Here is a 16,846-nt window from a genome sequence, read left to right as displayed (position 1 = left end):
TTTGAATTCATGCAAGATCCCGTTTCTTTTCCTTCCTTTCTTGGGGGTGGGGGGTGGGGTGGGGTGGGGAGGAACTTTAGCATAATCTTTTCATTAATCCACTCCTGTTTGTCTGTTATTAATAGGCCACTGTACAATATATTCAGCAGCAAAACTCCACCAGGCATGACTAATTCAGATAATTAATTTGCCAGAACATTAACACCATCAAATGAGCCTGCTAAACCGGTAAATTTAAAGTAAATTAAACTTAATTTGCAGGTTATTGCAATTAAGTCTGCCTTGCCTTTCTGAGGGATTTCTGCATCCCCAGTATTTAAGAGGCAATCATAATGCATGCAAGTGGGCGGGCTTTTTGGCTAATTAACACGAGAGCCTAATCTGCTTTTCAATTAGAAAGGGGGATGTTTATAATGTTCCGGTGACAGTGTTGCCATTCAGAGCAGCCTAACAGGGATCGCGCGGCATAATTATAGCTGAAAAGGAAGGCTCATGCCAGGCCTGTTTAGGGGTTAATGAGACACCGGCAGCTTCCCGCTGAGGAGATCGAGTCTGTTTAGTGTGGCTTCAAGAGGAAACCACCCATAGGGGTTTCCTTTGAACTGTCAAAAGGTCCCCTTGTTCTGGGTGGCTTATGTTTCATTTGTCTGAGTGGCATATCAAAAATGGATGAGCTGCCAGCAGCAGTCCTTATGACATTAATTCACCAATTGTGTATCTAATAGTTTCATCCTTAAATACATTTGGGTGAGGGTAAGGCTGAGGAGTGGAGGGAAGAATATATATATATATATATATATATATATATATATATATATGTTGTTTTTTCCAAAAATAATGACAAAGGACTCCATCAGTTTTGAGAACTGGGCCCGACCCACTGTAAACGCATCAGCAGCAAATGTTAATGATGCAGATGACCTACAGTAGGAGCTATTAGCAGGAGGAAGACAAAGATGCATTGTGCAGGACTCCTCTGAACTGCATTCAGAGTCAGAGGAGTGACAAAGACGAGGCATTCATTGCCACCGAGTTTAAAAAGGGAAAAAAGGATAATAGGACAAATTTATCCCCGAAGCAATGTCAGCAGTTTCAGTGATATTTTTTTTTTTAACACCATGAGTGAAGTTGGCTTGTTGGCAAGAATAGGAAGGTGGAAAGTAAAATGAAGGTGGCAGGGGGGGGGGGAGCGAGCAAAGACCAGAGTGCTAGGATTTGCCACACAGCCCTTGGACAGGGTCAGTGACGTAGCGTGGTTTGCTGGCACCGGGGCAGAGGGTGAATGGAGCTTGCCACACCAGCCTAGTCCTCCGAGTGACACCAGCACCAAGCCACTTTGTGGGGCTGGAATGGTCCCAGCATTGCAAAGCGGCTTGGGGCTGGCAGGGTGGCGTGAGACGGATGCAACAGACATGCGCCCTTTTATTCCAGGATGGCGCATGGCTGTTGTGTCCGTCTCACACCACCCTGCTACTTGGGAGCCAATTTGCAAGGCTGGGATCATCCCAGCCTTACAAAGTGGTGCAGGGCAGACAGGGCAGTTTGAGCAATGCCCCCCGGAATGCGCCCGGGGCCATCACCCCTGCAGCCCCTCCCACGATCTACATCCCTATTTTACCTTCTGCAATCTAGTTCTGTCAGACAATTCAGAGAAGTTTAGTGTATTCTGTGCAGCAGGAAAACCCTAAGATGCACACTTTTTGATACCCAAAAGGCTGTTTTGTTGCACTGAGAGGCATTGCACGTTAGTCATATTTAAGTAACTTAAGAATTAGTTTCAGTGTGTTTACTCTGAGTATGACTAATACCCTGTGCCTCCAACTGTAGACCAACTGGTGGCTTGCAGACTAGAGATGCCACTCACATTTTATATGGGCCCCAGATTCCTGACCAAATGCTGTTGAAAGGTGGATGGGAGCATAGGAGAGAATCTTGACGATGGAAGTCCTTCAGGTTAGATGGGTTCATCTTTGTTAATTTTAGGTGGACTGTCAAAATATTTTTGTGTTGCATGGCTTTTTGACAAATTTATAAGTGAATGTGTTTCTTTCTTTCTGTTTGTAATGGTAGAATTTTAAAGTTCTTCAGATAAAGTTATAAAATCGTAAGTCACCTTTTCGGGAGTAGCAAAATACGCTTCCCAGCACCGGACCACTGCATAGAGAATATAAAGTTTTGTCATTCTGGAGCTGAACTTTTAAAGCTAAACCCGGCTTCTCCAATCTGGTGCCCTCTAGATGTTTTGAGCTATAACATCTCCCCTGAACACGATGGGAATTGTCCAAAACATCTTGAAGGGACCAGGTTGAGGAAGTAAGACCTAGACCTTCTATTTTAGACTTAGAGGGTGCTTAAAAGCTTTATCCAAGACCCAACTCTCATGATTTCAAGTTTTACTAGATAATAGGTAATAACATGCTTTTCTTTCACAATGTCTTCTAGAACTGGGCAACCAAGGATGCCCAGAAGATGACAATTAGAAGATGACAACTAATGAAACTTTAGTTTCACTTTTACAGTGGTACCTCGGGTTAAGTACTTAATTCGTTCCGGAGGTCTGTTCTTAACCTGAAGCACCACTTTAGCTACTGGGGCCTCCTGCTGCTGCTGCGCCGCCAGAGCACAATTTCTTTTCTCGTCCTGAAGCAAAGTTCTTAACCTGAAGCATTATTTCTGGGTTAGTGGAGTCTGTAACCTGAAGCGTATGTAACCTGAAGCGTATGTAACATGAGGTACCACTGTATACTTTTACTATAAGCTGTATGTGGTTTTGTCCACAGCAGATTCATACCAAACACAAATCTTCCATTCATAGACTGATTCTAGGTCTGTGAGAATTCTGATTCACCACCACCAGGATCTATTTCTGCGGGCTGGGGAGGAAAGTGAAAGTGATGGAGGAGGAGCAAAATTGCAGAATTTACCTGCTGATGCTTCCATCCAAATATGACATCCCTTGTTAACCAGGGATTCAAATTTAATTGCTGGGAGACTCTTTAGGAGATGAATTACAATATTCATGTTAATAGCCCCAGGTGTTATTATGCAAAGCTGATTGGTAGTCATATTTAGCATATAACTCCAATGGCAACGATTGGCTAATGAACTGGAAACCACCAGGCTAGAAACTGTTTCCGAATATTTGAGAGTAGGTATTTTGAAATTATATTCTTTTCTTTTGTTCTCTCCAGACCTAAAGTAACATGGTCTCCATGGCATATTCTTGAAATGTGTTTGGAAGCTGTAAGTGGTGCAAAATGGAGCATACCAACTCTCAACTGGAATGGGGTGTTATGTGCATACAATTCTTGTTTGGGGATTTCCACTGGCTTTTCCCAATGAGCTTTAGGATATTATTCAATGAGTTGCAGTTACCTTGTAACTCATAAATGGTCTTAGTCCAGAGATCATTAGATCTGACCTGCTTGAGTAGAATAATAAAGAAGAGATTAATGGTGGTCATTGAATCAGTTTCACTTGTTTCTTAGCCTGCTTACTGTAACTTTATTGATCTGACAAAACTTCTTAGTTTTTCCAACCCTATTAAAAACCACCTTAAACAATAAAAATACATGCATGCTCATCACTGGCTACAGCCTCAGACAATGATTTGCGTGCATGCACAAGCCTTCAAATGTCAAACACCACAAATATGTTTCAAATCACTTCCCATTGCAATGCTTCTCCAGTGAGTAAGTGAGCCGCCACACACCCCCATCACTTAAATTGCAGAGAAAATGAGTGATCACACATTCAGCCAGGCCCTGGAATAGACTTAGAACACTTATCAGCCACAAGAAAAGGGGGAAGTATGCAAAGAGCGTTAGTAGGACCACCCTCTCCTCATCAATCTGTCAATGAAATTCATCCACCAGGACTACTAAAGCAGTCTCTGTTAGGGCTGCCATACACCCGGAATTTCCCAGTCATAGCCAGGATTTGTCCATCAGAAATGGCTTCCGGGCAGAATTTTCAAAAAGCGGCTAAAATGTCCCTGAAAATCCAGGCATATGGCAGCCCGTATCGGAAGTGTTGATTTTTTGGGGCGAGTTTCCTAAAATATGGCAACCCTCGTCTCTGTTCTAAACCCTAACCTAGACACCACTTGGTACAGTTCTATAACAATGCTTCAAATCAAGAACTCATTGCCCACTTGACTGCCTTTAAAAAAAGAAGGGAGATTTGAAATTAATCTAAAGTTATTACAGATCAGATGGAGGATGAAAACTTAAGTAATTGCGTGTGCCGGAGCTTCCTTTGGGGTGGGTAGCATCTCTTCCTTTTGTAAGTTGTTATTGATAATCTTTAGTAGGAAAGGCCCTGATTTCTTCCTGACTAGGTTTCACTAACAAAGAAGGACAAGGGTCGAGGGAACAAGTGGTGTTCCATAGAATTCTATGAGGATATTGCCCACGTCCTCCGGTAAGTATAATTGAAGCCAGCCTTACAGATGTTGGACAAGTAGAAGTGGTAGGCACCTCCACAAAACATCCTATCGAGAGTGGCATCCAAGTTGTCATGGATGTGAACAATTTGGAGCAGTGCTTTATAAAACCTTCACAGCCGTTTGCATTGATAGAACTCTTCCGATACCCTCTATCTGTGGTGTAGTGGAAAGTTCATGAGCATCACATGGCAGCCTCCATCACATAAGATTGAAGTCACGCACACCTGGGCGGAAGCATGGCTATTTATTTATTCTCTAAACACTTCTCTGTTGTTGCTATGTGGGGGGGGGGAGGGGGGAAATCATCCTGATGGCACCAAGAATGACAGATGAATTTTAGGTGCACAGCATATGGTGGAGACACATTTCTACCCCATGGTAATGCAGTGTTTTCCTGTTCCTGAGAATCAAGATGATGGGATGAGAAAAAGAAAGTATGTGACACACAGACAAAGTGTTTCTAACGGAAACATTTTTCAAAGTTTTCCAGGAGGCGTCAGCGCCTCTTGAACCAAATCGTTTCGTACAAGACTCCAATGGGAGCATTACAGAGAGGCCCTGTTTCTGCTCACAATTAGGCTAATCATGTAGGAAGAGTCTTGAATTTGTGCAATCTCTTACTCAACAAGAATATTAATCCCCATCAATGTATTGTTATTAAGGCAATTTGCTCACAAACACCAATCTGTTAGCTGATCTTTGCAGCTGAGCTCCCCATTCCCCGAGTGCAGTAATAATTAGGATGGGGTGTAGAATGTAAGTCTTTCTGCTTCAAAGCAGATGCATTGAAATCCAATATCGCAGAGTTGTGCTGATCTGGCAAGTGCTTCTCTCCTCAGCCTAGGGGTGGCCATAGGGCTGTAGTAGCTGACATGAGTGGAGCTGTGTTGCTCTACTGGTTTCCTAACACCGTGTGCCTCACTGCCAATGGCCGAGAAGGGCAGGATCAAGGCAGCAGGGAGCTCTGTGCAGTGCAGATGTAGCACGCTGAACTCCCAGCTTCCTTGCCCCTCTCCCTCTTGTTAACCGTCAGCGACACAGCATGCTGAGAAATCAGTAAAGCAATGCATTCCTGTCAGCTTCAACCACAATAGGGCATGGCTTAGTTTGCACATCACCTTAAACCATAGCAAGATAAACTATGGTTTAGCTTAAATGAGAAGCGTGTTGGACGAAATGGAAGCTTATTTGGATGTGCAGGCGAGGCCATTGTGAAAGGATATGTGGACCAGATGCTCTGAATTAGCTAGGACGGTGGTGATCTGGCACATTGTCTATGATATTATCATGATAAAATAGTTCTATTGTCAGGATGTAGATTTCTCCTGAGGCATAAAAATGTAAGAAAACCCTAACAGATCAGGCCAATGGACTCTGTTCCAATCCAGGGTCCTAACTAGAGGGCTATGGGAAGCTTGGAAGCATGTAGTGGCAAACCATAGTTTGTTGTGATGACTGAATCAGGTTGCTGTCAATTAGGGTTTTTTCTATCCAGTATACTCTACTCCTGGAATGGAAAATCTGTGGACCTCCAAATGTTATTGGATGACAACTCCCACCATACCTGTCCTTTGGTTCTACTGGCTGGGGCTGATGGGAGCTGGAGTCCACAACGTCTGGAGAGCCACAGGTTTCCCATCCCTGGTCTACTCTGACTGACAGTGTCTCTTCAGAGGAGACCTTTCACAATCCTTCTAGTTGGAGGTTGAACTTGAGACCTTTTGCATGCAAGGCATGAACTTCCCCTGAACTATACACCCCCTTCCCAAGATTTCAGAGAGAGGAAGGCAACAATTAGAGGCATAGCTCCCACAGCCATGAATTTAAGGCAATGTTTAGTTTGGCCTTGGGTGTATTCCAAGCTTCTAAGCTTCTAAGACACAGCTGTCTTTTATGCAGGAGGTGTCTGAGCTTTGGGGGGTATATTAAAGGCAGTGATTGGGGAAATATACCGAAAGGGTATTGGGACCTCTTATACTAGGGCAAATGTTTTGGTGTGTGTGCACGCATTTTATTTAGCTTGTTGTTTTGCCTGCAAGGTAAACTTCTTCTTTGGTTAGGAGCGTAAAAGGAGAAAAGCAGATGAAAGCTACAGACTTTTTTTTTGTCAAGCTGTGACAGAAATCAAATGCAAATAGAACTCAGTTCAAGACTGTTTGTTAAGTGTCACGTCAGTGAGCATTAAATACAGTTTATGTAGTTTTACAATGAGCAATACTGAATGTGAATTTTATTGATTTTCTTTTTCAAAGAACACATGCAGAATAATATACCCTTCCCAGTACTAACTTACAAGTGCATCTTTATATTTCTGGATACGTATACAGCAGTGCTCCCTTCTTTCCATCACCTTGTTTAGGTGATTTATTCCATGGTTCACGCTATAAAGGAAATGTGGAATGCAATTCCCTCCTTTAGTGAATCATTCTGTTTGGTTCTCTTAGAGGAGTGGGATTTCCAAACTATGTCCCACAGGAAACCATGGACTGCTGAGGCTTACTGGGCAAGTTCAAGAATGGTGGGCAAACTTTCTTGAGCAAAACAGAGCTTGCTCATTCCAACTAGTCTTCGCCAGTGAGTTGAAATTACAGGGGAATATTGGTTGTGTTCTCAATAAAGGTAACTTCGTCTTTTTCCTTTTTTTGTGGGAGGAATTCAAGTACCTACTGGAAATTTAGGTTTGCACAATTGAAGTGGATCAAAGTGCTCTGACATTCTCAACCAGCAAATCTACTTTTTTAAAGAACACTTTGGGGACAGGTAGAAGGAAGAAGTACTTCATCATCCCATATTCTTCTAGCTGGATGCAGAATTTCGGATACTACCAATTTGGCTCCAGATCCTATCAGAAAGGGCAAAAATCACCTGAAAATGTAATGCTTGAATTGAGACTTAGACAACTAGGGTGCGTTAGGATGACTTTGGAGGCCCTTTAAGATTGTGTTTTACTCAGCTTCCAGCCTTGCCAGGCCTCCACCACATGTGTTGCTAGACTCCGTTGAAAACAGCTTCTCCATGCAAACCAGGAAGTGACCTCTCCAGACGACAGAATGACTCTTCTTTTATTATCTCTGTGGCTATGATCTCCTAGGTGATGCAGATTCCATTAGGCAGTTGAATGTACATGTGTACTTCATACACCGTGGGCACTGGCAACCCACGCTATGCCACTGAGTGGAGGACAGGGCCCTGTTGCCACTGTTGAAGTGAGATTTGATCACCTGTCCTGTAGGTTTCTGTACAGGGGGCAAGCAGGGAAAACCCTTCGTCTCAGGCTGCAGAATGCCTGGAGCCAACTCTGATTCCTAGAAAATACATTCATGTTAAAGGGGAAAGGGTGCTTATTGGGCGTAGGCTTATGAGTCGTCCTGCGCATGGAAAACTGCTCATATGTGCCTCCCACTGGGTCTCAACCAGAATCCGTGTCATGGGCCAGATGTTTTTGTGGTTGTTAATCAGTACCTGAAATAGATCCGAAAGGACTGATGTGGGGAGACAGAACCTCTCTATCTCTGAAGTGTATAGCAACCACCCACCCCTCAAACCTCACAGGGTGGCTTTCACATTGATTTTCTTTGTGAATATACTTCAGGAAATAATCTTTTAATCTGTGAGATGGATACATATTTTTGACAAGCTTTTCATCTTCACTTGTTGATAAGAGTGACATTAAACCAGCAAGTCATTAATCGAGGCTTGTATCAGAAAGATTTCTCTTTACACGGAACTTATGAGGTGGGGGGAAATTAACTTAAGTGAAAATCCTGTTCAATATAGTTTAAATCTCCTTTGCACTCTTCCCCCCTTTTCCTGTGGTTGTAAGTGCTCTAGGTCTACTTCGGGGCCTGTTCACACATGCATATACATCACTCGATTAAGGAGCAGATGATGGCTGAATGTGAGCTCACCCACTTTCTCACTGGAGTAAGCACTGCATTTGAAGTAAAGAGAATGCATGGCCGCTCACTTACTCACTGGAGAAACATTGCAATGGGAAGTGATTTGAAATGTATTTGTATTGTTTGACGTGTGAAGGTTTATTCATGCATGCAAGTCATTGTCTGAGGCTTCGGCCACATTGATGAGCATACAGGCATGAATCAACCCTTTGCGTGTTGAGTCACAGTAGCCCCCCAATAATTCACACTTCACACATCAATTTTTGTTTAAGGTTTTTGGCATAATTTTGGCCACAACTTTATTCAAATACAAAAATGTGAGTGGTTGCTTAGGCACTGGTTCCGACTATCTGTCCTTGCCCTCAGGGACAGAGCTGGCCTTCCGGATACCAGCGGAAGCCAGCGTGGGAAACAAGTATTGGGTGAGAAATAAAGCTGGGCACCAGACCATTACTTCTCACCCTCATGTTCCTGTGGGGCTTGCACGGCCCAAGTCCGACTCCGGGGACAAGGACGAAAGAATGGCAAGCCCCTGGATTTCCTTTAACGGAATTCCCATTCGCATCATTTGGAGGGGTAGGCACTTACCCCTCCAAGCACCAATTTAACCAGTGCCTAACCGCCAACCTTACAAGTTGTGACGATTTGCTACGCAGTAGGCAAAAACCAAATGGCACCAGCCAATCAGCCAGATGGCAAAATTCCTACCGTGCCCCCGCACCAAGGCGAACGACACCATGACAGGCATAGCAAGGTCAAGCGATCAGCTTAAATAAAAAACCCCCCTATTAAAGGGAGGGAGGGCGGGTGATCCGATGCAAAACGGCCAAGAGGCCGTGCCAACGTCTGGCCCCTGTATATATAGACTCTGACCCCTCCTCCAAATTGGCAACAATCAAAACACCCCAGCAACCCAGTTTAACCATTTAAATGGCCGGGATTCAACTAAATTTGCCTAGTCACTGGAGGGTGGCCTGTTCCCAACCGCAACACGTGCTCTCTGCTAGGGAGAACACGCTTTGCGTGTTGAGTCACAGTAGCCCCCCAATAATTCACACTTCACACATCAATTTTTGTTTAAGGTTTTTGGCATAATTTTGGCCACAACTTTATTCAAATACAAAAATGTGAGTGGTTGCTTAGGCACTGGTTCCGACTATCTGTCCTTGCCCTCAGGGACAGAGCTGGCCTTCCGGATACCAGCGGAAGCCAGCGTGGGAAACAAGTATTGGGTGAGAAATAAAGCTGGGCACCAGACCATTACTTCTCACCCTCATGTTCCTGTGGGGCTTGCACGGCCCAAGTCCGACTCCGGGGACAAGGACGAAAGAATGGCAAGCCCCTGGATTTCCTTTAACGGAATTCCCATTCGCATCATTTGGAGGGGTAGGCACTTACCCCTCCAAGCACCAATTTAACCAGTGCCTAACCGCCATGGAGCCCTCAGCTCACCGCCAAACCACTCACAGCCCCAACCAAGACCTCAGCTTGGTCACCACCGCACCAATCCAAGCCTCATTCCCTGAAGCGGAAAGGTGCATGCCATCAGCTTGGAAAAAGGATGGCCTCTCAAAAAGAATCTCGGGGTGGGAAATTGCATCGCCACCAGCTCCAAAACTTTTTTGACCACAGCAGAATTGATGCGTTTTCGGGCCCTTTCAGTGGCAGCCGGGCAACGACTGCCCTTCCAAACGCAGCGTTGCAAAAGCTTTGACCAAAAATTTTTCGCTGTCGGCACCATTGCACGCAGCGTCTCCAGGTCACCCAAAATTGCAGCACGTAGTGACAAACAGTCCATGGGCACCAGGTCGTTCTCACCAAGCTGCACCACAATAGCAGCTGGCGGCCCCTCCAAGAGCAACTGCCTCCGGATACTTGGCAGGAACTCCGACCAGCACATCCCACGTCTGGACAGCCAAGACAAGCGAATATGTGGAGGAAAGCCGAAATCTGGACCCAATCCAGATTGCCGTGCTGCGACGCCAGCCCAATGGACGATACTGTGCCCCACAATCCAAACACGGGTCACCGCTAAACCTGATAAATAAGATGAAACAAGCAAAAATCGTAAGACACCAATAATGTTAACGAACATAATCTTTGAATGCATTCGATTTCCAACGACCTGTATTTTATTTCCACTGCCTTATTAACATGCTTTCCGGCCTTCTTGGTGGTACGTTTGTCTAGGCATTGGTTCCTGACTAGCTGCACCTGACCTCAGCAGGGCAGCACTGACGACTGGGCCCCACCATATCGTCAGTACCAGCAAACATTGTGGGGGAGCAATGAATCCCAAGGCAATCGCATCCCGCCAGGTGTCGTTCCCCATAGGGGAAAGATGCACCCCATCTGCCCTAAAGAGGGGAACAGCCTTGAAGAAAATTAGGAGGGTGCAATATTACAGAACCACCTAAAGCAAGGACCTATTTTATTTTATTTGTTATTTTATTCACTTTATTTATTTTATTCTATTATCCACCGCCTTATTAACATGCTTTCTGGCCTGCTCGGTGGTAGTTTGTCTAGGCATTGGTTCCCGACTAGCTGCACCTGACCTCAGCAGGGCAGCACTGACGACTGGGCCCCACCATATCGTCAGTTCCAATAAACAGCATGGGGGAGGAATGAACCAGGATCAGACTCAAGCTCACCCCAAATGCTCCCAGGGACTCTTGCATGGCCCTACCCCTCAAAAGGGGTCGACAAAAGCATGGCAAATCCTTGGATTCCCTTAATGGAACATCTTTGCGCATTGGAGGGGACAGGTGCTCCCACCCCCCCTCCAGACCACCTTGAACCAATGCCTTAAATTATTTTGAGTCCAGGGAGAGCTGCCATCAACTCAATCCAAGCCCTCTTGCATGCAGGAATGCAAACTTATGCTGGAGGAAGACAGCAAACATTCTCGCCCAGCCGTACCACCAGCACTGCGGGAGGACCTGCACAGGTCACACTCGACCGCACCAAAGGAAGGATCTCCTCCCAAAGCATTCCCCATCTGGACATCCAGTATATGTTCACATGGGCAGGAAGACTGAGATGACGCCCCAGTCCAAACCCGTCAACATGCTTGCCAGCCTAGTGTACAATGCTGTGGCCCAAATGTGCACAGCTGCTCCTATGAAAAAAGGAAACAACAGACAAGCATCAGCACAGACATCACTGTGACACTTCCTGATATAATCCTTGTCAGCGTCAGACTTCCAATGACCCGTATTCACAATCCTGTCTACTGACAGGCCCCCAGTGTGCAGCCTTTGCAGCAGCACCTAATCGTAAGGAATGAGGAGTGTTCAGCGGTAAGCAAGCCGCAGGCTCTAATAACTGGTGCACGACGTAAGCACATTGATGCCGGGCTAACGGGAACCCATTTTCATGCACTAGGAGCGGGCCAGCCCCCAGGGAATAAAAAGCCAAATATTCTGTTATCCATAACCGGGCAAGGGCCCTCCTCACCTGTGGCGGGAAGCCTGATTGTGGCACTCCTGCCCACTAAGTCTGTTTTAGAGTTACCAGCTCTAATGACAAGCTCCAAAGGATAAGGAAAAGTCCTGAAGCAATAAGCCTCCAGAATCTCGGCCCCGTGCTGGCTCCAACAACCATTTCCCCAACCCTCAGTGCGAAAATGCAATGGACTACTGAAAGGAGTCTCACCTTGATCTTTAACCCGCAGACAAGTTTTAACTTGTTGCAGATACTGCATAGGTAAAAATTGACCGACTTCCTGCCCACTGTCCTATGAGGTTGGAGCCTATTCCAACCTTCCAAGGCCCTGCGCACTGCAAACTTTATACAAGGGTCTCTGAAAAAATAAAGCTTCAATGAAACAGACATTGCAGCGGACTGAATTCGGATAGTTATAACCGCATGCCCAATCTGCAGCAGGTGGACCAAATACTGCAGGATCTGCTCAGAGGATGGGGGCAAATTCTTCCGAATGGCCAAGAACTGCCAGCTTAAGGCTAAGAAATCCATCCAGGCCTTCCCATAAGAGGTAAAAGCAGAAGGGGAAATGGAAGCTGCCGCTCTCTGAAATTACTAATTGTTGTCAAAATGCCACAAGCCTGGAAAAGTCTGGCAATAGCTGAGTCTGGAGCCCAGGATCTGAAGCGCTTCATCTGAAAATCGGATAGTGTCAGCGTAATTTGGAGAGTAGAAAGCACAATATTAAACCTTAAGTGGCGCAGCTCGAAAGCATGCGCGGAGGGGCAGAGACTGTGCTACAGCATGAGGACTGTTTTGCCAAGACGCTCAACACCACCTGGTTATCAGACCAAAAGCAGATCCGATGGTCACTGAACTCCTCGGGCCACATGTGAACTGCTACTACAATGGGGAAAACTCAAGAAAAGTTATGTCACATGATTGCCTCACCACACCAGGCTTGAGGCCATAGCTTTGCACACCAGCAGCCCTTGAAATAAAAACCAAAGGGCAAAGATCCAGCAGCACCAGCATGAACCTGAAAATCCCTGAGCGGGTTCAAGGTATCCTGCCATGGCGAACTACTATTGCATACATTCAGGAATTGCTACCATCGCCTGATATCTGCCTTCACCACATTTGGTAGGCATACACAAAGGTAAGGGGACCTCTGTCAGCATCGCCCTTGAGCCAGTGCCACCAACTGGACTCATCCACTTCAGCCCCAACTGGGCTAGGCGAGCTGGGTAGCACTTCCAGAGACCACCTTCTGCACATGAACAGGTCAAAGTGCTGTGGACTCACAGCTTAGAGTTGTGAGCACCGGATTCACTCCAACAAAAAGACAGTCGTCGCACAGCAGAGTACAGCAGAGTCTGAGTATATAAACAACTCAGAGAGCAGCTCTGTAGAATATCTTCTTTATTGTATCTACAACTATACAAACTATATACAGAGCTTAATAGGTCTAAGCATAAATAAATGCTGCACTGCACTGAGTATCTGCAGCTGCCCTTAGCAGCAACCTTATCTCTACACATGATCTCTAACACTCAGTCTCTCTCCCTCTCCGACACTGACTGACTGACTGACTTGGTGCTGGAGCAGAATAAGTAGAGACCAGAAAACGCCTCCTCCTCTCTGGAGAATCAGCAGACTCCTCAGGAGATTCTTGGATATGGGAGGGGTGAAATCTAGGCAGCCTGGCCTAGTGGGAAGATTAGTTAAGTGACCCAGCAAGATCGGATCTGGTGAAGCATCACTTGCTACAGAGGAAGTATTACAAAATAACTTCCTTCAAGGCAGACAGCTTCTCCATAGCCAAGTGGTATGTTTTAGCAACGATATCCAACTGGATCCCTAAATAAAATGGGAATATGGGCAAAAGGTATTGAGCTATTGCTTGCCAGCTTCCAGCCCCCGCTTGGGCAGGGGGCATCTTGTGCAGCCATCATGATATGTAAATTTACAGGGCCGACGCTGGCCAGAACCCCTAAAGAAGTCCCAACCAAGCTGCCGCCAAGCCAGCTTCCTTTTCAGACACACACTCTGTGCAATGCAAAAAAAAAAAAAACAAAACAAAAACAAAAACAAAAAAACAACCACACACTCCGTGCAGTGCACACACTCTCCATGCAATGCAACTACACACTCCGTGCAATGCAAAAAGCACGCTCTGTGCAATGCAACTACACACTCCGTACAATGCACACACAAAACCTCTGTGCAATGCAACTACACACTCCGTGCAATGCAAAACACACTCTCTGCAATGCACACACCTTTTCATGCAATGCAACTACACTCCATGCAATGCAACTACACACTCTGTGCACTGCACCCTCTGTTCAATGCAACTACATACTCCGTGCAATGCACACACACTCCGTGCAATGCAAAAACCAAAGCAAAACAAAAAACACTCTGTGCAATACAACTACACCCTCCATGCAATGCACACGCACTCCATGCAATGCAACTACACACTCCCTGCAATGCACACGCACTCCATGCAATGCAACTACACACTCCCTGCAATGCACACACCCTTCATGCAATGCAACTACACTCCATGCAATGCAACTACACACTCCGTGCACTGCACACCCTCTGTTCAATGCAACAACAAACTCCGTGCAATGCAACTACACCCTCCGTGCAATGCAACTACACACTCCGTGCAATGCAACAACACACTCCGTGCAATGCAACTACACACCCTCCGTGCAATGCAACTGCAAATCTCCTAGCAATGCAATGCAATTGCAGCCCGTGCAGCGCCGTGCTCTGCAACGCACAGAGCAAACTGCAATGCGGGCACGCAAAGGTGCTTTCTCCCAGTTGCATATTGCAAACATGGCGCCCATTACATCCCTCGCAGTGAGGTAACCACCAAAAGGACTTAAGTGTCCAGGTAGAGCATGGGGGAGCATGCAGCTGTCCCATACAGGGACCAATCCTGCAACCTAGGCATTACCGGCACTATGCGCTGACCCAGTGAAACCAATGCTTCATGGACCACATGGGGACACTATTCAGGCCGGAAACGCTTCCAGGCCATCGAATTCTAGGGCAAAGCCCTAGGATCACCTGCTAGGCCAGGCATAAATGTTTCCAGTGAAATAGCAGAGTTGAGGTAGCCCACAGCTTGTCCAGGTACCCCTGCTTGCCCTTTTAGAGGGAAGCACCCCTTCAAGAAACCCAAAGTTCTTTTATCACAAATGGGCCGAACTGCCCAGCAACAGAATAGCCCATAAGGAGCAGTTTGTTTTGTTTTGTTTTAACAATGGCTAAGAGGGGGATATGAACTCCCAGGTCCTAGTCCTGCACTTTAGCCACTAAGCCACAATGGCTCATCTCAAAATGGCAGTCGCCTCTATCAGGGCAAAACAAACTTAAAGAAAATAAACTTGTTCAGAAACAGCATAGTTCAAGAGCATATACAGAGTGCTCATAGTCCTTGGAGGCACAGGGAGCCATAAAGCCAACCTTCGGGGATACTATAAACGAAAGTGATACCAGCTAAGCTGGGAACAGCCCTGACTAGCCCCACAATTTCAACAAGAGAAATGGGGGAAACCTTTTTGCGAAAGAAAGCCCCTAACGGGGGCTCTCTCACTATTGGGAAAGGCAAGCCACAGATACAGGGAGAATCTTCCTACAGGGCAGGGTAAGGGGTGGGGTGGGAAATTGAACAGGAAAAGGGGGGAATTAAATTATTTAAGGGACTAGAGAGGATTAAAAGAAAGGGGAAATAAAGAAATAAAGAAATGTAACCAGACAATGAGAAGATTGTCCCAGTGCTCCATGTGATCCGATGCAAAACGGCCAAGAGGCCGTGCCAACGTCTGGCCCCTGTATATATAGACTCTGACCCCTCCTCCAAATTGGCAACAATCAAAACACCCCAGCAACCCAGTTTAACCATTTAAATGGCCGGGATTCAACTAAATTTGCCTAGTCACTGGAGGGTGGCCTGTTCCCAACCGCAACACGTGCTCTCTGCTAGGGAGAACACGCTTTGGCAATGAGAAGAATCACACCTGACTGAATGACATTTGTAAAAAAAGAAGAAGTCAGATAGTTGATTATTCCCTTGACATCTGATGGGAGGACAATTCCACAGGGCACAAATACAGAGAAGGCCTTGTAACCTCACTTCTTGCAATGAGGAAACTGCCAAAACGCACTCAGAGGTGAACCTCACTGTCCAGGCTGAATGATGGTGGTGGAGATGTTCCTTCAGGTACACCTAGCATCTCCTAGCATAATACCTCTCCCATTAAATGTCCAAGTCGTTCTGGGCAGTAAAGCAGTAAATTCGGTACAGAAACAACACAATCCCTGTTCAGGAAATTAAAAAAAATTAGCAGTTATATTTTGAGTAGACAAATTGAAATCAATGAGACTTAGGTGAGTCCCATTTATTTCAATCCCATTCCTTTCAGTAGGTCTACTCTAAGCATGAACTACGTCTGGCTCTAACCCAGATAAACTAGCACAGGAGAACTTAGCGCTGCCTTGTACCCTGTGTTTGGATTCATATCAGAGGGGCTTTTTAAATTGCTTTATCCCATATCTGATCCAGGTTATAGTTTCTCAAATTTCCCTTAAGAATGTTCTGTGACCCTGTTTCAGTAGAAAAATAATTTGTTTACAGTAGTCTATCTACGGCTCTGATTCCTTTGTTTGATTCTCAAGTTCCCAAATGCAATTGAGGTTGGAGGGCAGAAGAGGTAGGAAGAGGTCAGTTGTACGGGATACATACAAATGAATTCTTCCAGCTTCTCTCCTGGAAAAAAAAAGCAGTAAGAGAAGGGAAATATTTCAGCTTGGTGGTGGGGGGGGGGAATGAATCGTGTTTCAGAGAAATATTTAGGATGGGTCGATGGGTAGTTACAGCACATCCTCAGTTTGTTACGTTGTTGATAAAAGGGGGCTAATCAGAGGCTGCAATAAGGTGAAACCGAAGGAAATTAATTGGGCATTCTTGTCTTACCTTTCCTTAATGTTTAGATCGGCCCCTTTCTGATTCACACATGCTAGTTATTCCTTGAGTCTACAGACAGGTGAC

The 16,846-nt window shown here is 45.7% G+C and overlaps 2 long non-coding RNA genes across 3 annotated transcripts in view; both read left to right on the top strand.

Annotated features, from left to right (window-relative positions):
• The window catches only part of LOC308589536, a 215,993-nt gene that overhangs the window by 75,317 nt on the left and 123,830 nt on the right, over positions 1 to 16,846 (top strand). The gene's annotated exons all lie outside the window — the stretch shown is intronic.
• The window catches only part of LOC308589481, a 28,674-nt gene continuing 19,379 nt past the window's right edge, over positions 7,552 to 16,846 (top strand). For both annotated transcript variants that reach the window (XR_014009307.1, XR_014009308.1), the window contains exons 1-2: positions 7,552 to 7,675; positions 8,271 to 8,371. This is a non-coding gene — a long non-coding RNA (uncharacterized lncRNA). The remainder of the gene's footprint in view (positions 7,676 to 8,270; positions 8,372 to 16,846) is intronic.

The sequence above is a fragment of the Podarcis bocagei genome (genome assembly GCF_964188305.1).
Source record: "Podarcis bocagei genome assembly, chromosome: 6".
NCBI lineage: Eukaryota > Metazoa > Chordata > Lepidosauria > Squamata > Lacertidae > Podarcis > Podarcis bocagei.
This window is presented reverse-complemented; position numbering and strand designations above follow the sequence as displayed.